The sequence below is a fragment of the Moschus berezovskii genome, chromosome 6 (assembly GCF_049115385.1).
Source record: "Moschus berezovskii isolate FMDL1 chromosome 6, NW_MosBer_1.0, whole genome shotgun sequence".
NCBI lineage: Eukaryota > Metazoa > Chordata > Mammalia > Artiodactyla > Moschidae > Moschus > Moschus berezovskii.
The window spans coordinates 104,858,063-104,878,589 of record NC_142465.1 but is presented as its reverse complement, the minus strand read 5'-3'; the positions used below and the strand labels follow the sequence as shown (position 1 = coordinate 104,878,589).

Below are 20,527 nucleotides of genomic sequence, written 5' to 3'. Positions count from 1 at the left end.
TAAGTAAATTAGGGAAGTCTCTAGGTCTCATTTCTCTCATTTATTAAAAACTCAACATTCAGAAAACTAAAATCATGGCATCCGGTCCCATCACTTTATGGCAAAGAGGTGGGGAAACAGTGGAAACAGTGGCTGACTTTATTTTTCTGGGCTCCAAAATCACTGCAGATGATGATGCAGCCATGAAATTAAAAGACGCTTACTCCTTGGAAGGAAAGTTATGACCAAGCTAGACAGCGTATTAAAAAGCAGAGACATTACTTTGCCAACAAAGGTCCCTCTAGTCAAGGCTATGGTTTTTCCAGTTGTCATGTATGGATGTGAGAGTTGGACTGTAAAGAAAGCTGAGCGCCAAAGAATTGATGTTTTTGAACTGTGGTGTTGGAGAAGGCTCTTGACAGTCCCTTGGATTGCAAGGAGATCCTAAAGGAGATCAGTCCTGGGTGTTCATTGGAAGGACTGATGTTGAAGCTGAAACTCCAATACTTTGACCACCTGATGCGAAGAGCTGATTCATTTGAAAAGACCCTGATGCTGGGAAAGATTGAGAGCAGGAGGAGAAGGGGATGACAGAGGATGAGATGGTTGGACGGCATCACTGACTCAATGGACATGGGTTTGGGTGAACTCCAGGAGTTGGTAATGGACAGGGAGGCCTGGCATGCTGCGGTTCATGGGGTCGCAAAGAGTTGGACACTACTGAGCGACTGAACTGAGCTGAACTGAACTGAACAGATGAACCTAAACTTTTTAACTGTTTTTATAAATGCATATGATGTTCTTATTCTACCTCTCCTTCCAAAAGTGAATATAATGCTTCTCTAAGATCTTAAAACATACATTTGCTTTGAGGCAGTATTCTCATTGTTTAGACGATGCAGAGATTAGACAACGATCTATGCACTTGCATGCTCATCATGTTGTCAGTTTATACATGTGAGAAATGATCTAAGAGTTAAATATTGGACAAAATGAAAAGTTGACATTCTTGACCATTTAGATAATGAGATCAGAAGCCAAGTTGATGTTTTGCACCTCTCTTCTTAACAGAAAACATGTTTAAGGAGTATGATGTCTGGGGTAGATAAAAACACTATAAAGGTAGAAGTTAAGGAATATTTCATGTGTTGGTGAGAAAGACAATATTTGCACATGTACTTATATATGGAAGTGTATATATGAAAACCGTGTTCTGATATGTAAACCTTGATATAAAGGGAAAGCCCCAAATCTCTTATCCTGAAGCCCAGCATTTTCGCTGGCTTGAATTCACTCTGGAGTAATAGGTGTTTCCACCATCCTCCTAAATGTACATTCTCAAGTATAGTCAAAGCTGTGGTTTTTTCAGTAGTCATGTATGGATGTGAGAGTTGGACCATAAAGAAGGCTGAGTGCTGAAGAATCAATGCTTTCTAATTGTGATGTTGGAGAAGACTCTTGAGAGTCCCTTGGACAGCAAGGACATAAAACCAGTCAATCCTAAAGGAAATCAACCCTGAATATCCATTGGAAGGACTGATGCTGAAGCTGAAACTCCAATACTTTGGCCACCTGATGCGAAGACCCAGCTTACTGGAAAAGATCCTGATGCTGGGAAAGATTGAGGGTAAGAGAAAAAGGAGGTGACAAAGGATGAGATGGTTGGATGGCATCATTGATTCAAAGGACATGAGTTTGAGCAAACTCCAGGAGATAGTGAAAGATAGGGAAGCCTGGTGTGCTGCAATCCGTGGGGTCTCAAAGAGTCAGACAGCTGAGCAATGAATAAGAACAAAGATTGCTGAGAAAAACTCATTCACTATTCTAATTGACTGAAAACTTGAGTAGTAGTTGACTTCCTAAATTTTCAAAGGATCAAATCTCTTCTCCCAGATAAAGATATTCATCCTAGTCTAATCATATCATAATAAACTTTCTCTCCATAAATACAAATGCAATGTACTTTATTTCATAAGTGGGTTCTGCTGATTCCCAGGTGACTCAATGGTAAAAAAACCCACCTGCCATGTAGAAGACATGAATTTGATCCATGGATTAGGAAGACCTCCTGGAGGAGGAAATGGCAACCTACTTCAGTAAGCTTGCCTGGGAATTCCCATGGACAGAGCAGCTACTGTCTATAGGGTTGCAAAGAGTCAGGCACAACTTAGAGACTAAACAAGATCTTCCTATATAACTTTGAAAAATTTAATAAATATTTTTCCTTGGGGATTCAGAAATATGTGTTTATTTATCCATTTTTTCTTTCCTTAACAGCCTGAGTATCCACTGTATGCTAAGCAATACTCCAGAGCATCTGATAGAAACATCTTTTCCTTAAGATAGTTTACATTCTATGCTTCATGTATTTATTTGTAAATATATAGCTTATATTGATATTTTATATAGTATCCATGGATAAGCAATATAATATAAGGTAGTGAAAATACTAGAATAGAAATAAAGTAGGGTAGAAGAAAGTGTGACAGAGAAAGGAGAGGAGGCTTATGCTAAATAGAGGATTTATGGAAGACTTCTCTGTGGGGTTGTCATTTAAAACAACCAGAGAATAACAATGACAAAAATATAATCCTATGAAAACATGCTAATTTAATACTGTAATACCTACTAACTTTTTCAGTTTCTGAAATCTAAAAGTCAGAGGTTACTTACTCTTCAATTTCAAAGGTTTCAGTTCCTTTTAAATTTCCGCTTTCTTTTCAATTTCTTCATAATATGTTCCTCATTTTCAACTTCTGATTCCCTTGACAAATTTGACAATGAGAAGTATGTCAAATATTTGGTTTTCATCTGACCTGAATAAGAATAATTTCATGTTCTCAGTTTCTGATCCATTGATCCAGTCCCAGAAATTTGAAGCACATTGACTTTTGGGTGTGTTTCATGACCAAAGATTCTTTATCTTGATAGCCTGAATCAGATCTCCTTCATTACCAGATATATCCACAATGACTGATTCGCAAATATAGTACTATCTGAAAAATAACAAGCCAGCAAAAGAAAGCAGTGACTAAAACCTGACAAATGGAATCTGGCTAACAGTGCACAATCCTCCCAAGAGCAGTACCGTGTTCCAGACTGATTATTGCAACAGTTTTTGCAAAATGCTAGTGCCAAATGAGTTCGGAGGACTAGGAACCCTGAGAAGGAGGTCAGTGAGAGAACAGGACACACCACAGAATATGCAATAAGACAAGCCAAAAATATGGAGGTTATGATATTTTTAAAAATAAGGAAAGAAGAACGGGAACTAGACAATCAAGAGCAAAAGCAAATACAGGAATACCTTTTTCAAATGTGGGGCAAACACAAATTTGGCATGACTGAACAATTAGTGAGACATATAATAATGTCATGTAAGTAATCTGAAATTTATGCTGAGAATGTTGTCTTTTGAATTGCTTATGGAGATGCAGAGAAAGATTTGCAGTCACTTCACTGAAATTAATCATTATGCAATAATAATGTGATAAATAAATGCATTTTAAAAATTCACTCTTAAAATCAACCAGTAATAAAATCATGAAATAATTATGTCTATGGTGCATAGGCATGCTATTCAGAATATTGAAATATTAGCAGGATAAAAGGAAAGGATCAAATTACAGAGATTAAGAGACAGGGGGATGGAAGACAAGAAATAGGAGGAAGTGAAGAATTTTGAGATACATGGTTATAAGGACCTACTGTATAGCACAGGGAACTCTGCTGAATGCTATTGGCAGCCTGGATGGGAGAGAAGTTTGGAGGAAAATGGATACATGTATATGTATGGCTGAGTCCCTTTGTGGACCACCTAAAACCATCACACCATTGTTAATTGGCTACACTCCAATACAAAATTAAACGTTTTTGTTTTTTTTTTAAGATACATGGCTGTGACAATAAGAAATAAAGGTTTGTATGAGGGGGTTTCCCTGGTGGCTCAGCTGGTAAAGAATCTGCCTGCAAAGCAGGAGACCCAGGTTCATTCCCTGGGTGGGGAAGATCTCCTAGAGAAGGAAATGGCTAACCACTTTAGTATTCTTGCCTGGAGAATTCCATGGACAGAGGAGCCTGGTGGGCTACAATTCATGGGGTCACAAATAGTCGGACATGACTGAGTGACTTTCACTCATGTGAGGGGGTCAGGGAAAAGAATTGAAAGAGTGAATTCTTGAAATAAAAGAATTCATTTATCAAAACCAAAAGCCAGTAGACAATTTCTAAAGTTATAAATCTATATAGAATAGTACAAATATTAAAGCTACAATCACCATAAAAAATAAAGACAAATTATTAAAAACAATTGCCATTGAGGAGCAAAATAGTCATTTGAGGGGAGATGTTTTCATTGGCTAATCAGCTGTTCTGGTCTATTTTGTTTTAAACATATTCCTTTGAAAAAATGAAAATAATAGCAGTTGTGTATATTCACATCTATTAAGCAAGGCTGTCTCCATTTCATAATTTGCCTTCATTCTGACCTTGTCCCAGTAGATTTCATTACTGTAGATTCTGCCCTCAATTTAAAATACACTGATTAGCATATTAAACTTTCTGCAGTAATATATAGATAGAAATGAATTTTATATTTGTTTTATTCCTGTATATATCAATTTAATCTCTAAGAATTAAACTTTGCAATTAAAATAATCAGTAGATATTTATAAAAACAATATAAATGTATTCAGTTCAGTTCAGTCACTCAGCCGCGTCCGACTCTTTGCGACCCCATGGACTTCAGCATGCCAGGCCTCCCTGTCCATCACCAACTCCCGGAGTTTTACTCAAACTCATTGAGTCAGTGATGCCATTCAATCTTTTCCAGCATCAGGGTCTTTTCAAATGAGTCAGTTCTTCACATCAGGTGACCAAATAATTGAAGTTTCAGCTTCAACATCAGTCCTAATGTATATTCATTCAGAACTGATTTCCTTTAGGATGGACTGTTCGGATCTCCTTGCAGTCCAAGGGACTCTCAAGAGTCTTCTCCAACACCATAGTTCAAAAACATCAATTCTTTGGCACTCAGCTTGCTTTAGAGTCCAACTCTCACATCCATACATGACTACTGGAAAAACCATAGCTTTGACTAGATGGACCTTTGTTGGCAATGTCTCAGCTTTTTAATATGCTGTCTAGGTTGGTCATAGCTTTTCTTCCAAGGAGCAAGCACCTTTTAATTTCATGGCTGCAGTCACCACCTGCAGTGATTTTGGAGCCAAAAAATAAATAAATAAATAAAGTCAGCCACTGTTTCCACTGTTTCCTCATCTATTTGCCATGAAGTGATGGGACCAGATGCCACGATCTTAGTTTTCTGATTGTTGAGTTTTAAGCCAAATTTTTCACTCTCCTCTTTCACTTTCATCAAGAGGCTCTTTAGTTCTTCACTTTCTGCCATAAGGGTGGTGTCATCTGCATAATCTGAGGTTATTGATATTTCTCCTGGCAATATTGATCCCAACTTGTGCTTCCTCCACCCCAGGGTTTCTCATGATGTACTCTGCATATAAGTTAAATAAACAGGGTGACAATATACAGCCTTGGTGTACTTCTTTCCCAATTTGTAAATTGGAATAAATGTATTACTCATTTCAATAACGTTTGAACACAAATATAATATTGTTTAGAAATGTTTTCTTTAAAGACACTAGTACATTCTATAATTTGTTCAGGTACGTTGACATAATATTGATTGAGATAATTTTCATCAGTTTCTATTATTATTTATAAATATATAAACTAAGAAGATTCTTGTTCATAAAACTAAAAAGATGAAATAGAATGAAATAGATTCATTCTAACAATGCCACTCAACTATTTGGATTTCTTCTGAATTACCTTCTAAGGTTACATAATGTTTAATTTCAATAATCACTTAATTACCCAATAAGTTGATTAAATCTCCCAATTTTGGTGAAAGAATTAGAAACCATGAGAACTGCAAAAATAGTTTGCTTCCTACTTTTGTTTAAAAAGTAGCATATCAGATACTAGATTCAGTTTGTAGTTATATCAGAAGGTAACTTAGAAAAGTACCTTACAATATATAACTTACTCTGTGGGAACATTGTGTTAAAAATTAACTTCTTAAAAATCATTATAATTGTAGTATAGTTAGCCCTCAGTATCCTCACCTTCAACATCCAAAAATTCAACCAAATGGGATAAAAACGTTCAGGGAAAAAAAAATTCCAGGAAATTCCAGAAAGGAGCACAAATTTGCTGCATCAGTAACTATTTACCTAACATTTACTTTGTACCAAGGATTATATGTAATCTAGAAATTAATTGGGCTTCCCTCATAGCTCATTTGGTAAAGAATCTGCCTGCAATGCAGGAGACCTCGGTTCAATTGCTGGGTAGGGAAGATCCCCTGGAGAAGGAAATGGCAACCCCCTTCAGTAGTCTTGCCTGGAGAATCCCGTGGATAGAGGAGCCTGGGCTACAGTCCATGGGGTCACAAGAGTTGGACATGACTTAATGACTAAAGAAAGAGAGAGCCATTTTCTCAAGTTTGGGGGGAAAGTACTATATAAAGTTTAAAATTTATCTCTATAACAACTCTAACACATTTTTTTTACTTAGAGACTACTTCTTTAACCCAATATACACATAATATGTTGAAATATCAAAACCCTATTAATTTCCCTATACTCCATGAACATATTTTTAAAACAAAATGTTTTTATTGTATTAAGTATGTCTGTGTCAATAAAGGATAGACACATGGTGCAATGAATTTATGAAAAATATTTTTTATAATCCTATTGGCAAAATCAGTAACCATTATCAAATCATCCAATCTGACTTCAGTTCAGTTCAGTTCAGTTCAGTCGCTCAGTCGTGTCCGACTCTCCGCGACCCCATGAATCACAGCACGCCAGGCCTCCCTGTCCATCACCAACTCCCGGAGTACACTCAAACTCATGTCCACAGAGTCGGTGATGCCATCCAGCCATCTGACTTACTCAGTGTCAAAAAATACCTTATTCTTAGTCATGTTAACAGCTAATGCACATTTTTAAGAAATTCATTAAAACCACTAAAAATATATGAGCTACATTTGTGACATCAAAGCAGTTAAATCACATTTAAAATAATGTAGACCTAATAAAATTAATTTATACACTTTTATGTTATAAAGCCAAAGTAATCAATCAATATGCTATTCTCATTGCTTTTTATTTTAATCATACAAGGCATAATGTTGATAAGATTCCAAGATATAAAGAAGTGAAGTGAAAGTCACTTAGTCATGTCTGACTCTTTGTGACCCCATGGACTATACAGTCCATGGAATTCTCCAGGCCAGAATACTGGAGTGGGTAGCCTTTCCTTTCTCCAGGGGATCTTCCCAACCCAAGGATCGAACCCAGGTCTCCCACATTGCAGGCAGATTCTTTACCAACTGAGCTCTCAGGGAAGCCCAGATACAAACGAGGTACAGTATAAAGCAAAAGGCACTGAATTTTATCAAATAGTTGTGTGCGTGTTTACATATATGTGTATACACATGCAAGAATCAAGTTCATGGTCAAATTTTCCAACATATACGATGAAATTGCCAAAAAATATATATAGTCTTATTGTAATATACTCTATTAAAAAACCAGCATATAATATCTCTATTAATGGAAGTTAAAAATTATTAAATAGTTTATAAAACAAAATGAGGTTTGGCTATACTTGGAAAAGATAGATTATGATACAAGTTGACTCATATTTTTTACAGACAAGTTATTTTTAAAAATCAAATGAAAGTTTAGCCTTGAGTTTTATTAATTGACTTTAAAATTTGGCAAATATGGAAAACGCTTCAGTCAACAGAAAGCGAATCATTAATTACTGACCATTAATCATTAATTCAGTTCAGTTCAGTTCAGTTCAGTCGCTCAGTCGTGTCCGACTCTCCGCGACCCCATGAATCACAGCACGCCAGGCCTCCCTGTCCATCACCAACTCCCGGAGTACACTCAAACTCATGTCCACAGAGTCGGTGATGCCATCCAGCCATCTCATTCTCCGTCGTCCCCTTCTCCTCCCGCCCCCAACCTTTCCCAGCATCAGAGTCTTTTCCAGTGAGTCAACTCGTCTCATGAGGTGGCCAAAGTATTGCTGATCATTAATTACAAGTTTTGGATATTCAGAGGTGATTTTCCAAACTTACAACATATCCTTGGGACAGGAATTCAGAGTAGCTAAAATATCCTGTTAACATTGCTGTAGTAAAATTAAACATTTTATTGCTTAATTTTAGCTTTACTCTCTTGGAACTTTTCCTTGAGGAAATGGTATAATTAAGCACAATTTGGCATTATTCCTAACTCACTATCACGTGTCTCATTTCAGAATAGCCCACAAGTGTCAAGAGATTTCATAAATAAACAAAGCTTCACTTTGCTGTTTGGGCAAAAGCAAAAGTCATTCCTTGGTTACTTTCCATGTAGCAATATGTACTTTATCTTAGGGGGAAAAACTGGGGCAAACAGTTTCAAAAAAATTGGCAAACAATTCCCACCAAAACCCAGTATCTCAAAACTTGGGACATTCTTTCCCAGGTGAAAATGAAGCACATCCCTTTCCTGTGCAAAAACTTTTAATTTTAATTAAGTCCCATTTGTTTATTTTTGCTTTTATTTCCAATATTCTGGGAGGTGGGTCATGGAGGATCCTGCTGTGATTTATGTTGGAGAGTGTTTTGCCTATGTTCTCCTCTAGGAGTTTTATAGTTTCTGGTCTTACATTTAGATCTTTAATCCATTTTGAGTTTATTTTTGTGTATGGTGTTAGGGAGTGTTCTAGTTTCATTCTTTTACAAGTGGCTGACCAGTTTTCCCGGCACCACTTGTTAAAGAGATTGTCTTTTCTCCATTGAATATTCTTGCCTCCTTTGTCAAAGATAAGGTGTCCCTAGGTGCGTGGATTTATCTCTGGGCTTTCTATTTTGTTCCATTGATCTATATTTCTGTCTTTATGCCAGTACCATACCGTCTTGGTGACTGTGGCTTTGTAGTAGAGTCTGAAGTCCGGCAAGCTGATTCCCCTGGTTCCATTTTTCTTTCTCAAGATTGCTTTGGCTATTCGAGGTTTTTTGTATTTCCATACAGATTGTGAAATTATTTGTTCTAGCTATGTGAAAAATACCATTGGTAGCTTGATAGGGATTGCATTGAACCTATAAATTACATTGGGTAATATACTGATTTTCACAATATTGATTCTTCCAATCCAAGAACACGGTATATTATTCCATCTATTACTGTCCTCTCTGATTTCTTTCACCAGTGTTTTATAATTTTCTATATATAGATCTTTTGTTTTTTAGATAGATATAAGCAAGGTGAAAAGACAGCCTTCAGAATGGGAGAAAATAATAGCAAATGAAGCAACTGACAAAGAATTAATCTCAAAAATATACAAGCAACTCCTGCAAGCTCAATTCCAGAAAAATAATGACCCAATCAAAAAATAGGCCAAAAAACTAAACAGACATTTCTCCAAAGAAGACATACAGATGGCTAAAAAACACATGAAAAGATGCTCAACATCACTCATAATCAGAGAAATGCAAATCAAAGCCACAATGAGGTACCATTTCACACCAGTCAGAATGACTGCTATCCAAAAGTCTACAAGCAATAAATGCTGGAGAGGGTGTAGAGGAAAGGGAGCCCTCTTACACTGTGGGTGGGAATACAAACTAGTACAGCCACTATGGAGAACAGAGATTCCTTGAAAAACTGGAAATAGAACTGCCATTCAGTTCAGTTCATTCAGTTCAGTCGCTCAGTCATGTCCGACTCTTTGCGACCCCATGAATCACAGCACGCCAGGCCTCCCTGTCCATCACCAACTCCCAGAGTTCACTCAAACTCATGTCCATCGAGCTGGTGATGCCATCCAGCCATCTCATTCTCTGTCGTCCCCTTCTCCTCCCGCCCCCAATCCCTCCCAGCATCAGAGTCTTTTCCAGTGAGTCCACTCGTCGCATGAGGTGGGCAAAGTATTGGAGTTTCAGCTTTAGCATCAGTCCTTCCAATGAACACCCAGGACTGATCTCCTTTAGAATGGACTGGTTGGATCTCCTTGCAGTCCAAGGGACTCTCAAGAGTCTTCTCCAGCACCACAGCTCAAAAGCATCAATTCTTCGTCCATACAACCCAGCGATCCCACTCCTGGGCATACGTACCGAGGAAACCAGAATTGAAAGAAACACATGTACTCCAATGTTCATCTCAGCACTGTTTATAACAGCCAGGATATGGAAGCAACCTAGATGTTCATCTGTAGACGAATGGATAAGAAAGCTGTGGTGTATATGCACAATGGAGTATTACTCAGCAATCAAAAAGAATACATTAGAAGCAGTGCTAATGAGGTGGATGAAACTGGAGTTTATTATACAGAGTGAAGTAAGCCAGAAAGAAAAATACCAATACAGTATACTAACACATATATATGGAATTTAGAAAGATGGCAATGATAACCCTCTATACGAGACAGCAAAAGAGACACAGATGTAAAGAACAGTCTTTTGGACTCTGTGGGAGAGGGCGAGGGTGGGATGATTTGGGAGAATGGCATTGAAACATGTATATTATCATATGTGAAACGAATCGCCAGTCCAGGTTCGATGCATGATACAGGATGCTCGGGGCTGGTGTACTGGGATGAACCAGAGGGATGGGATTGGGAGGGAGGTGGGAGGGGGGTTCAAGATGGGGAACACATGTACACCTGGGGTGGATTCATGTCAATGTATGGCAAAACCAATACAATATTTTAAAGTAAAAAAATTAATAAATTAAATAAATAAGACTTAAAAATGAAATGAAGCACATTAATTTGACAGTATATAGTATAGCTGAGCAAATCTATCAACTAATTTGGCCTGATTGACCTTCTATAGCACCAATGATAAATAGTCAAATGTATTGAAACATAATGAAAAACGTATTGAAAAAGACAAGTTGGAAAACTTAACCTCTACCTGACTTAAAAAAACTATCATATGTAAGACAGTGTGATGTTATTGTCAAATAAATAATTCAGTGAAAAATACTGAAGTCCAAAATAGATTGTTGTGTATGTGGCTGACTATTTTCACTAAGATACGAAGGTGATTCAGTGGAGACAGCATATTAATTTCTAAAGCTGGCTATCCCTATGAAAAAAAGAAAAAAGAATTTTTTCCATACTTTGCAACATAGAAAATAGCTAACAAAAAAAACAGCCCCACAACAAAATCTCACAATTGGCCACAGACCTAAAGGTAAAATCTGAAGTGATGAAACCTCAAAAACATAAAGGAGAAGATCTTTACAATTTGCTGGTGAGAAAGATTTTCTAGCTACAACAACAATGTGAAGTGAAAGTGTGGTCATTCAGTCATGTCTGACACTTTGTGAGTCCATGAACTGTAGCCCACCAGGCTCCTCTGTCCTTGGAATTCTCTAGGCAAGAATACTGGAGTGGATTACCATTCCCTTCTCCAGGGGATCTTCCCAACCCAGGGGTCAAACACAGGTCTCCTGCATTACAGGCAGATTCTTTACCATCTGAGTCACCAGGGAAGCCCACAACAGCAAAAGCATGATCCAAAAACAACAAAATAAATAAAAAGCTAGACAATGAAAATGAAGAACTTCCACTTTTTGAAAAAGAACTAAGGACTTGGACAAGCAAATCAAACACTAGGAGAAAAATATTTGTCATTCACATAATTGATATAACATGTCTGATATTCAGACTATATCTCTCAACAAGAACTCTCAACACTAAAAATAAAGTATTACAAAACGGGCAAAAGATTGGCACTGACACTTCAAAGAAGTTATACAAATGTCAAATAAGCACAAGAAAAGATAGCCAACAAGGGACACCCCTACATAGCTATTAGAATGTAAAAAAACAACAACAGAAAGACATATATCAGTCTTGCTGAAGATATCAAACAAACAAAACTCTTTTTTCCCCAATTTTATTAGGATATAATTGACACATGGCATTGTGGAAGCTTAAGGTATACAGTATAATGATTTGACTTACATATATTATGAAATGATTACTGCAATAAATTTAGTTATCCATCATCTCATATAGATACGAAAAAAGGAAAACAATTTCTTGTGATGAGGACTCTTGGAATTTGCTCTATCAACAACTTTCAACTGTACCACACAGCAGTATTACCTATAGTCTTTCTGTTGTACATTAGATCCCCAGGACAATATCTATATTGTATACCTGGAAGTTTTTACTTTCTGACCACCTCATTCCATATCCTCTCTTCTTGGACTCTTGATCTGGGCTTGTGAATGTAAAACTATCCTGGTATCAAGTCAAAACTGTTTTTATTATTGTGGCTTTACAGTAAGTCTTGTTATTGAAGACTGTAATTTCTGCAAATATTCTTCTTTTTCAATATTATGTTGGCTATTCTAAGTCTTTTTTTAATTTTTTTTATTTTTATTTTTTATTTCTTTTTTGTAATTATATTTTTATTGGAGGCAAACAATATTATATTGGTTGGTTTTGTCATACATTGATATGAATTTGCCCCAGGTTTACATAAGTTCCCCCTCCTGAACCCCCCTCCCACCTCCCTCCTCCCTTTATCCTCCCTCTGGGTCATCCCCGCATGCCAGCCCCGAGCATCCTATAACATGCATTGACCCTGAACTAGTGATTCGTTTCACATATGACAACATACGTGTTTCAATGCCATTCTCCCAAATCATCCCACCCTCACCCTCTCCCATAGAGTCCCAAAGACTGTTCTATACATCTGTGTCTCTTTTGCTGTCTCGTATACAGGGTTATCATTTACATCTTTCTAAATTCCATATATATGTGTTAGTATACTGTATTGGTGTTTTTCTTTCTGGCTTGCTTCACTCTGTATAATAAGCTCCAGTTTCATCCACCTCATTAGAACTGATTCAAATGTATTCTTTTTAATGGCTGAATAATACTCCATTGTGTATATGTACCAAAGCTTTCTTATCCATTCGTCTGCAGATGGACATCTAGGTTGCTTCCATGTCCTGGCTATTATAAACAGTGCTGCAATGAACATTGGAGTACACGTGTCTCTTTCAATTCTGGTTTCCTCGGTGTGTATGCCCAGGAGTGCGATTGCTGGATCATATGGCAGTTCTATTTCCAATTTTTTGAGGAATCTCCACACTGTTCTCCATAGTGGCTGTACTAGTTTGCATTCCCACCAACAGTGTAAGAGGGTTCCTTTCTCTCCACATCCTCTCCAGCATTTATTGCATGTAGACTTTTGGATAGCAGCCATTCTGACTGGTGTGAAATGGTATCTCATTGTGGTTTTGATTTGCATCTCTCTGATTATGAGGGATGTTGAGCATTTTTTCATGTGTTTGTTAGCCATCTTTATGTCTTCTTTGGAGAAATTTCTGTTTAGTTCTTTGGCCCATTTTTTGATTGGGTCATTTATTTTTCTGGAATTGAGCTGCAGGAGCTGCTTGTATATTTTGGAGATTAATTCTTTATCAGTTGCTTCATTTGCTATTATTTTCTCCCATTCTGAAGGCTGTCTTTTCACCTTACTTATAGTTTCCTTTGCTGTGCAGAAGCTTTTGATTTTAATTAGGTCCCATTTGTTTATTTTTGCTTTTATTTCCAATATTCTGGGAGGTGGGTCATGGAGGATCCTGCTGTGATTTATGTCGGAGAGTGTTTTGCCTACGTTCTCCTCTAGGAGTTTTATAGTTTCTGGTCTTACATTTAGCTCTCTAATCCATTTTGAGTTTATTTTTGTGTATGGTGTTAGGAAGTGTTCTAGTTTCATTCTTTTACAAGTGGCTGACCAGTTTTCCCAGCACCACTTGTTAAAGAGACTGTCTTTTCTCCATTTTATATTCTTGCCTCCTTTGTCAAAGATGAGGTATCCATAGATGCGTGGATTTATCTCTGGGCTTTCTATTTTGTTCCATTGATCTATATTTCTGTCTTTATGCCAGTACCATACTGTCTTGATGACTGTGGCTTTGTAGTAGAGCCTGAAGTCCGGCAGGTTGATTCCCCCAGTTCCATTTTTCTTCCTCAAGATTGCTTTGGCTATTCGAGGTTTTTTGTATTTCCATACAAATTGTGAGATTATTTGTTCTAGTTCTGTGAAAAATATCTTTGGTAGCTTGATAGGGATTGCATTGAATGTATAAATTATTTTGGGTAGTATACTCATTTTTACAATATTTATTCTTCCAATCCATGAACATGGTATATTTCTCCATCTATTAGTGTCCTCTTTGATTGCTTTCAGTAGTGTTTTATAGTTTTCTATGTACAAGTCTTTTGTTTCCTTAGGTAGATATATTCCTAAGTATTTAATTCTTTTCGTTGCAACAGTGAATGGAATAGTTTCCTTAATTTCTCTTTCTATTTTCTCATTATTAGTGTATAGGAATACAAGGGATTTCTGTGTGTTGATTTTATATCCTGCAACGTTACTGTAATCATTGATTAGCTCTAGTAGTTTTCTGGTAGAGTCTCTAGGGTTTTCTGTGTAGAGGATCATGTCATCAGCGAACAGTGAAAGTTTTACTTCTTCTTTTCCAATTTGGATTCCTTTTATGTCTTTTTCTGCTCTGATTGCTGTGGCCAAAACTTCCAGAACTATGTTGAATAGTAGTGGTGAGAGTGGGCACCCTTGTCTTGTTCCTGACTTTAGGGGAAATGCTTTCAGTTTTTCACCATTGAGGATAATGTTTGCTGTGGGTTTGTCATATATAGCTTTTATTATGTTGAGGTATGTCCCTTCTATTCCCACTTTCTGGAGGGTTTTTATCAAAAATGGATGTTGAATTTTGTCGAAGGCTTTCTCTGCATCTATTGAGATAATCATATGATTTTTATTTTTCAGTTTGTTAATGTGGTGTATTACGTTGACTGATTTGTGGATATTGAAGAATCCTTGCATTCCTGGGATAAAGCCCACTTGGTCATGATGTATGATCTTCTTAATATGCTGTTGGATTCTGATTGCTAGAATTTTGTTAAGGATTTTTGCATCTATGTTCATCAGTGATATTGGCCTGTAGTTTTCTTTTTTTGTGGGGTCTTTACCAGGTTTTGGGATTAGGGTGATGGTGGCCTCATAGAATGAGTTTGGAAGTTTCCCTTCCTCAGCAATTTTCTGGAAGAGTTTGAGTAGAATAGGTGTTAGCTCTTCTCTAAATTTTTGGTAGAATTCAGCTGTGAAGCCGTCTGGACCTGGGCTTTTGTTTGCTGGGAGATTTTTGATTACAGTTTCAATTTCCGTGCTTGTGATGGGTCTGTTCAGATTTTCTATTTCTTCCTGGTTCAGTTTTGGAAAGTTGTATTTTTCTAGGAATTTGTCCATTTCTTCCAGGTTATTCATTTTATTGCCATATAATTCCTGATAGTATTCTCTAATAATCCTTTGTATTTCTGTGTTGTCAGTTGTGATCTCTCCATTTTCATTTCTAATTTTATTGGTTTGGTTCTTCTCCCTTTGTTTCTTGATAAGTCTGGCTAGTGGTTTGTCAATTTTATTTACCTTCTCAAAGAACCAGCTTTTGGCTTTGTTGATTTTTGCTATAGTCTCTTTTGTTTCTTTTGCATTTATCTCTGCCCTAATTTTTACGATTTCTTTCCTTCTACTGACCCTGGGGTTCTTCATTTCTTCCTTTTCTAGTTGCTTTAGATGTAGAGTTAGGTTATTTAGTTGACTTTTTTCTTGTTTCTTGAGGTGTGCCTGTACTGCTATGAACTTCCCCCTTAGCACTGCTTTTACAGTGTCCCAGAGGTTTTGGGTTGTTGTGTTTTCATTTTCATTCATTTCTATGCATATTTTGATTTCTCTTTTGATTTCTTCTATGATTTGTTCGTTGTTCAGCAGCGTGTTGTTCAGCCTCCATATGTTGGCATGTTTAATAGTTTTTCTCCCATAATTGAGATCTAATTTTACTGCATTGTGGTCAGAAAAGATGCATGGAATGATTTCAACTTTTTTGAATTTACCAAGGCTAGATTTATGGCCCAGGATGTGATCTATCCTGGAAAAGGTTCCATGTGCACTTGAGAAAAAGGTGAAATTCATTGTTTTGGGGTGAAATGTTCTATAGATATCAATTAGGTCTAACTGGTCTATTGTATCATTTAAAGATTGTGTTTCCTTGTTAATTTTCTGTTTAGTTGATCTATCCATAGATGTAAGTGGGGTATTAAAATCTCCCACTATTATTGCATTGTTGTTAATTTCCCCTTTCATACTTGTTAGTAATTGTCTTACATATTGCAGTGCTCCTATGTTGGGTGCATAAATATTTATAATTGTTATATCTTCATCTTGGATTGATCCTTTGATCATTATGTAGTTTCCTTCTTTGTCTCTTTTCACAGCCTTTGTTTTAAAGTCTATTTTATCTGATATGAGTATTGCTACTCCTGCTTTCTTTTGGTCTCTATTTGCATGGAATATCTTTTTCCAGCCCTTCACTTTCAGTCTGTATGTGTCCCTCGTTTTCAGGTGGGTCTCTTGCAGACAACATATATGGGGGTCTTGTTTTTGTATCCATTCAGCCAGCCTTTGTCTTTTGGTTGGGGCATTCAACCCATTTATGTTTAAGGTAATTATTGATAAGTACGATCCCGTAGCCATTTTCTTTATTGCTTTGGGTTCGAGTTTATACACCCTTTCTGTGTTTCCTGTCTAGAAAAGATCCTTTAGCATTTGTTGGAGAGTTGGTTTGGTAATGCTGAATTCTCTCAGCTTTTGCTTGTCTGTAAAGCTTTTGATTTCTCCTTCATATTTGAATGAGATCCTTGCTGGGTACAGTAGTCTGGGCTGTAGGTTATTTTCTTTCATCACTTGAAGTATGTCTTGCCATTCCCTCCTGGCCTGAAGAGTTTCTGTTGAAAGATCAGCTGTTATCCTTATGGGAATCCCCTTGTGTGTTATTTGCTGTTTTTCCCTTGCTGCTTTTAATATTTGTTCTTTGTGTTTGATCTTTGTTAATTTGATTAATATGTGTCTAGGAGTATTTCGCCTTGGGTTTATCCTGTTGGGGACTCTCTGGGTTTCTTGGACTTGGGTGATTATTTCTTTCCCTATTTTAGGGAAGTTTTCAACTATTATCTCCTCAAGTATTCTCTCATGGTCTTTCTTTTTGTCTTCTTCTTCTGGGATTCCTATGATTCGAATGTTGGAGCGTTTAACATTGTCCCAGAGGTCTCTAATATTGTTCTCATTTCTTTTCATTTGTTTTTCTTTTTTCCTCTCTGTTTCATTTATTTCTACAATTCTATCTTCTAGCTCGCTTATCCTGTCTTCTGCCTCTGTTATTCTACTGTTTGTTCCCTCCAGAGTGTTTCTGATCTCATCTATTGTATTATTCATTGTATATTGACTCTTTTTTATTTCCTCTAAGTCCTTATTAAACCTTTCTTCCATCTTCTCAATCCTTTTCTCCAGGTTATTTATCTGTAACTCCATTTTGCTTTCAAGATTTTGAATCATTTTCACCACCAAAATTCGAAATTCTTTTTCATGTAGATTCCCTATATCTTCCTCTTTTGTTTGTGTTGGTGGGCATTTATCTTGTTCCTTTACTTGCTGGGTATTTCTCTGCTTCTTCATCTTGCTTATAATGCTTTGCTTGGGGTGGCCTTTCCCTCTTCTGGCCGTTTGTGGAGTTCTCTTTATTATGTAGTTTCCTTGCTGTGTGTGGGGTTGGACAGGTGACTTGTCAAGGTTCCCTGGTTATGGAAGCCTGTGTCGGTGTTCTGGTGGGTGGAGCTGGATTTTTTCTCTCTGGAGTGCAATGAAGTGTCCAGTAATGAGTTATGAGATGTCAGTGGGTTTGGAGTGACTTTGGGCAGCCTGTATATTGAAGCTCAGGGCTAGTTTCCTGTGTTACTGGAGAATTTGCGTGGTATGTCTTGCTCTGGAACTTGTTGATCCTTGGGTTTAGCGTAGGTATGGAGACGTTTGATGAGCTCCTATCGATTAATGTTCCCTGGAGTCAGGACTTCTCTGGTGTTCTCAGGATTCGGGCTTAAGCCTCTTGCCTCTGGTTTTTGGTCTTATTCTTGGAGTAGTCTCTAGACGTCTCTATCTGTCATTTCCAAGGTGGTTCCCTCTGTTTTAGCTTCTGTCTGCTGGTCTCTTCAGTGTCTAATTTCCTCCCTGATACTAGGGGGTGGGTGGACACTTTTTAAGGCTCAGTTGTTCAGTCCTGTTCTGGGAAGGGAGGAACGCTGCAGTCGATTATCTCTGGCGTCTGTGGGGAGTGCTCGCAGCGTCTCGGCCACACTGGGTTTGCCCCCGCTCACAGCACGTATGCTGTCCCAGTCTACACTGCACAGGCTCTAGGTTGCTCTGCCGGGAACTGTCCGAGGCCGGCACCGGGTTGAAGGACTTCCCAGGTCTGAGCGGCTCAAGTTCAGGTTCTCAGGTACTCCACAAAGGTGCAGACTTGGTTGGGCCTGCGTTTTGTGCCTTCCCCAGTCCGAGCAGCTCAGGGGACCAGGTGTTTGGCGAGCGCGGTCTCTGCGACTTATCGCCTCCCCAGTCCCCGCCACTCAGTTTTCTGGGTGTACAACCGGCGCACCTTCTCAGGGGGATATCGACCAGCCCGAGCTCAAGAAGTCCTGAATAGCAACAAGCCTGCCTGCAGTTTGTATCGGATGCCTTTCTGGGGCCGCCGTTGCCCGCTCCGGCTCTGGCTGCGCTCCCTGCCTCTCTCGGCGGGGAATGGGGGATGGGCCGACCGCAGCCGGCTCGCTCTGCTCAGTCCTTTGTTCTGTGAGCGGGGCTGGCCGAGTCATAGGTTAGAGCTTTCCGCCTTTTCGTGGGGAAGCTATCCCACAGTCTGCTTTGCTCTCCCCAGTTCTCTCTAATTGTTCTCGCGGCATTCAAGCCCAGTCCTCTCTCTAAGCAGTTCAGCCGGCTCCTCCCTGCCCAGCCCCCGCTTGCTAATGGCGTATGCAGGCGTCTGCGCTGCTTCTCCGCTGGGAGTTACCGTTTGGCGGGTAGTCTGTGGGTTTTAAAAAAATCTTAAAAAAAAAAGAGGGTTATGTGGCCCTCTGAGCTTCTAAGGCTCGCCACAGATTCGCCAATGAGAATGTTTCCTGGTGTTTGGAAACTTCTCTCTTTTTAAAGCCTCCCTTCCCGGGACGGAGCTCCGTCCTTACTTCTTTTGTTTCGCTTTTTATCTTTTATGTTTTTTCCTACCTCCTTTTGAAGACAATGGGCTGCTTTTCTGGGTGCCTGACGTCCTCTGCCAGCATTCAGAAGTTGTTTTATGGACTTTACTCGCGTTCAAAAGTTCTTTTGATGAATTTGTGGAGGAGAGAGTGGTCTCGCCGTCCTATTCCTCCGCCATCTTGTTCCTCCCCTCCTCGGCTATTCTAAGTCTTATGCATTTATGTATTAATCTTACTATTAGCACATCACTTAAAAAAATCCCTCTGAAAAATTCAGAGATTGTATTGAATCTAGAGGCAAATTTGGGAAAGTTGACATCCCCCAAATATGAACTTTTCTAATCCAAGTATGTAGTTATCTCTCCACTTATTGAGGTATTCTTTAATTTTGTCAGCAACACCTATAGTCTTGATTTCCAGGGAAGCAGATTCTGAAGTCAAGATTAGTATGATGAAGATTTATCAGGGACATCCTTGGTGTGTCCACTTGTGGAAAGGAACAGAAGGAAGCAGAATTGGGGAAAGGGCAGTTGGAGCTCTGAAGCTGGAATAGACCTTCAGAGTTTTCCCCGATTAAGCCAAGGCATCCAGGCCTTCATATACCTACATCATAGAAACGAGCTGCCCTGGGAAGGGAACATAACCTTGATTGAGTTCATTCCCTTCAACAGAGGCAAGGGCTCACGCTTGATAGCTGGATGCTGATAGCTCTCCCAGCAACTAGGAAAATAAGCCCTTTAGTCCTGAAGAGGAATCTGTATATCACATCATAGCGTCCAGTACAATTTAACTTTCTTCAGCCTAGATGTATTTCTTCATGGAAATGAAGCAAGTCGAGGTTAAAGGTATGTCTCTTCTCTTGGAATAAACTTGTAAGTGGAAGGTGTGTGGCATTAATTCTAACCCCCGACCCTGCAGCTGAGTTCAGAGTCACAACTGAATTCATTGTCTCTCTCTCCTATTAAAAAAATTTTTTTTTCAACTTTTTATTTTATATTGGAGTATAGCTGATTAACAATGTTATGATAGTTTCAGGTGAATAGCAAAGGGACTTGGCTACTCTTCTCACTCTTCACACATCTGCTGATCTTAGTCACCTTTACCTACCAGGGGTTTGAGCCCATCATACCATTCTCAAGCTGAGACTGCAGAATTTGCCTTTATACCATCAAAATAGAGGATGGATTATAAAGATGTCCTCAAGTGGCATAACTGGATGCCAAACGTCTTTCTTCCTGTCCCCCTATGGTGTAAAAACAGCACCCTCTTCTGTTGGTCAGAGTAAATAGCTCATCCCGATTCATCTAAAGAGATGTGCCCCCCGGTGGAAGCTTTTGTT

At 38.4% G+C, this 20,527-nt stretch overlaps 1 protein-coding gene across 1 annotated transcript in view; it reads right to left on the bottom strand.

Annotated features, from left to right (window-relative positions):
* LOC129536568 (uncharacterized) overlaps positions 1–20,527 on the bottom strand; it is a 42,824-nt gene that overhangs the window by 20,782 nt on the left and 1,515 nt on the right. Inside the window, exon 2 of the mRNA XM_055395570.2 lies at positions 2,653–2,975. The gene's annotated coding sequence lies outside the window, so the exon portion shown is untranslated. The remainder of the gene's footprint in view (positions 1–2,652; positions 2,976–20,527) is intronic.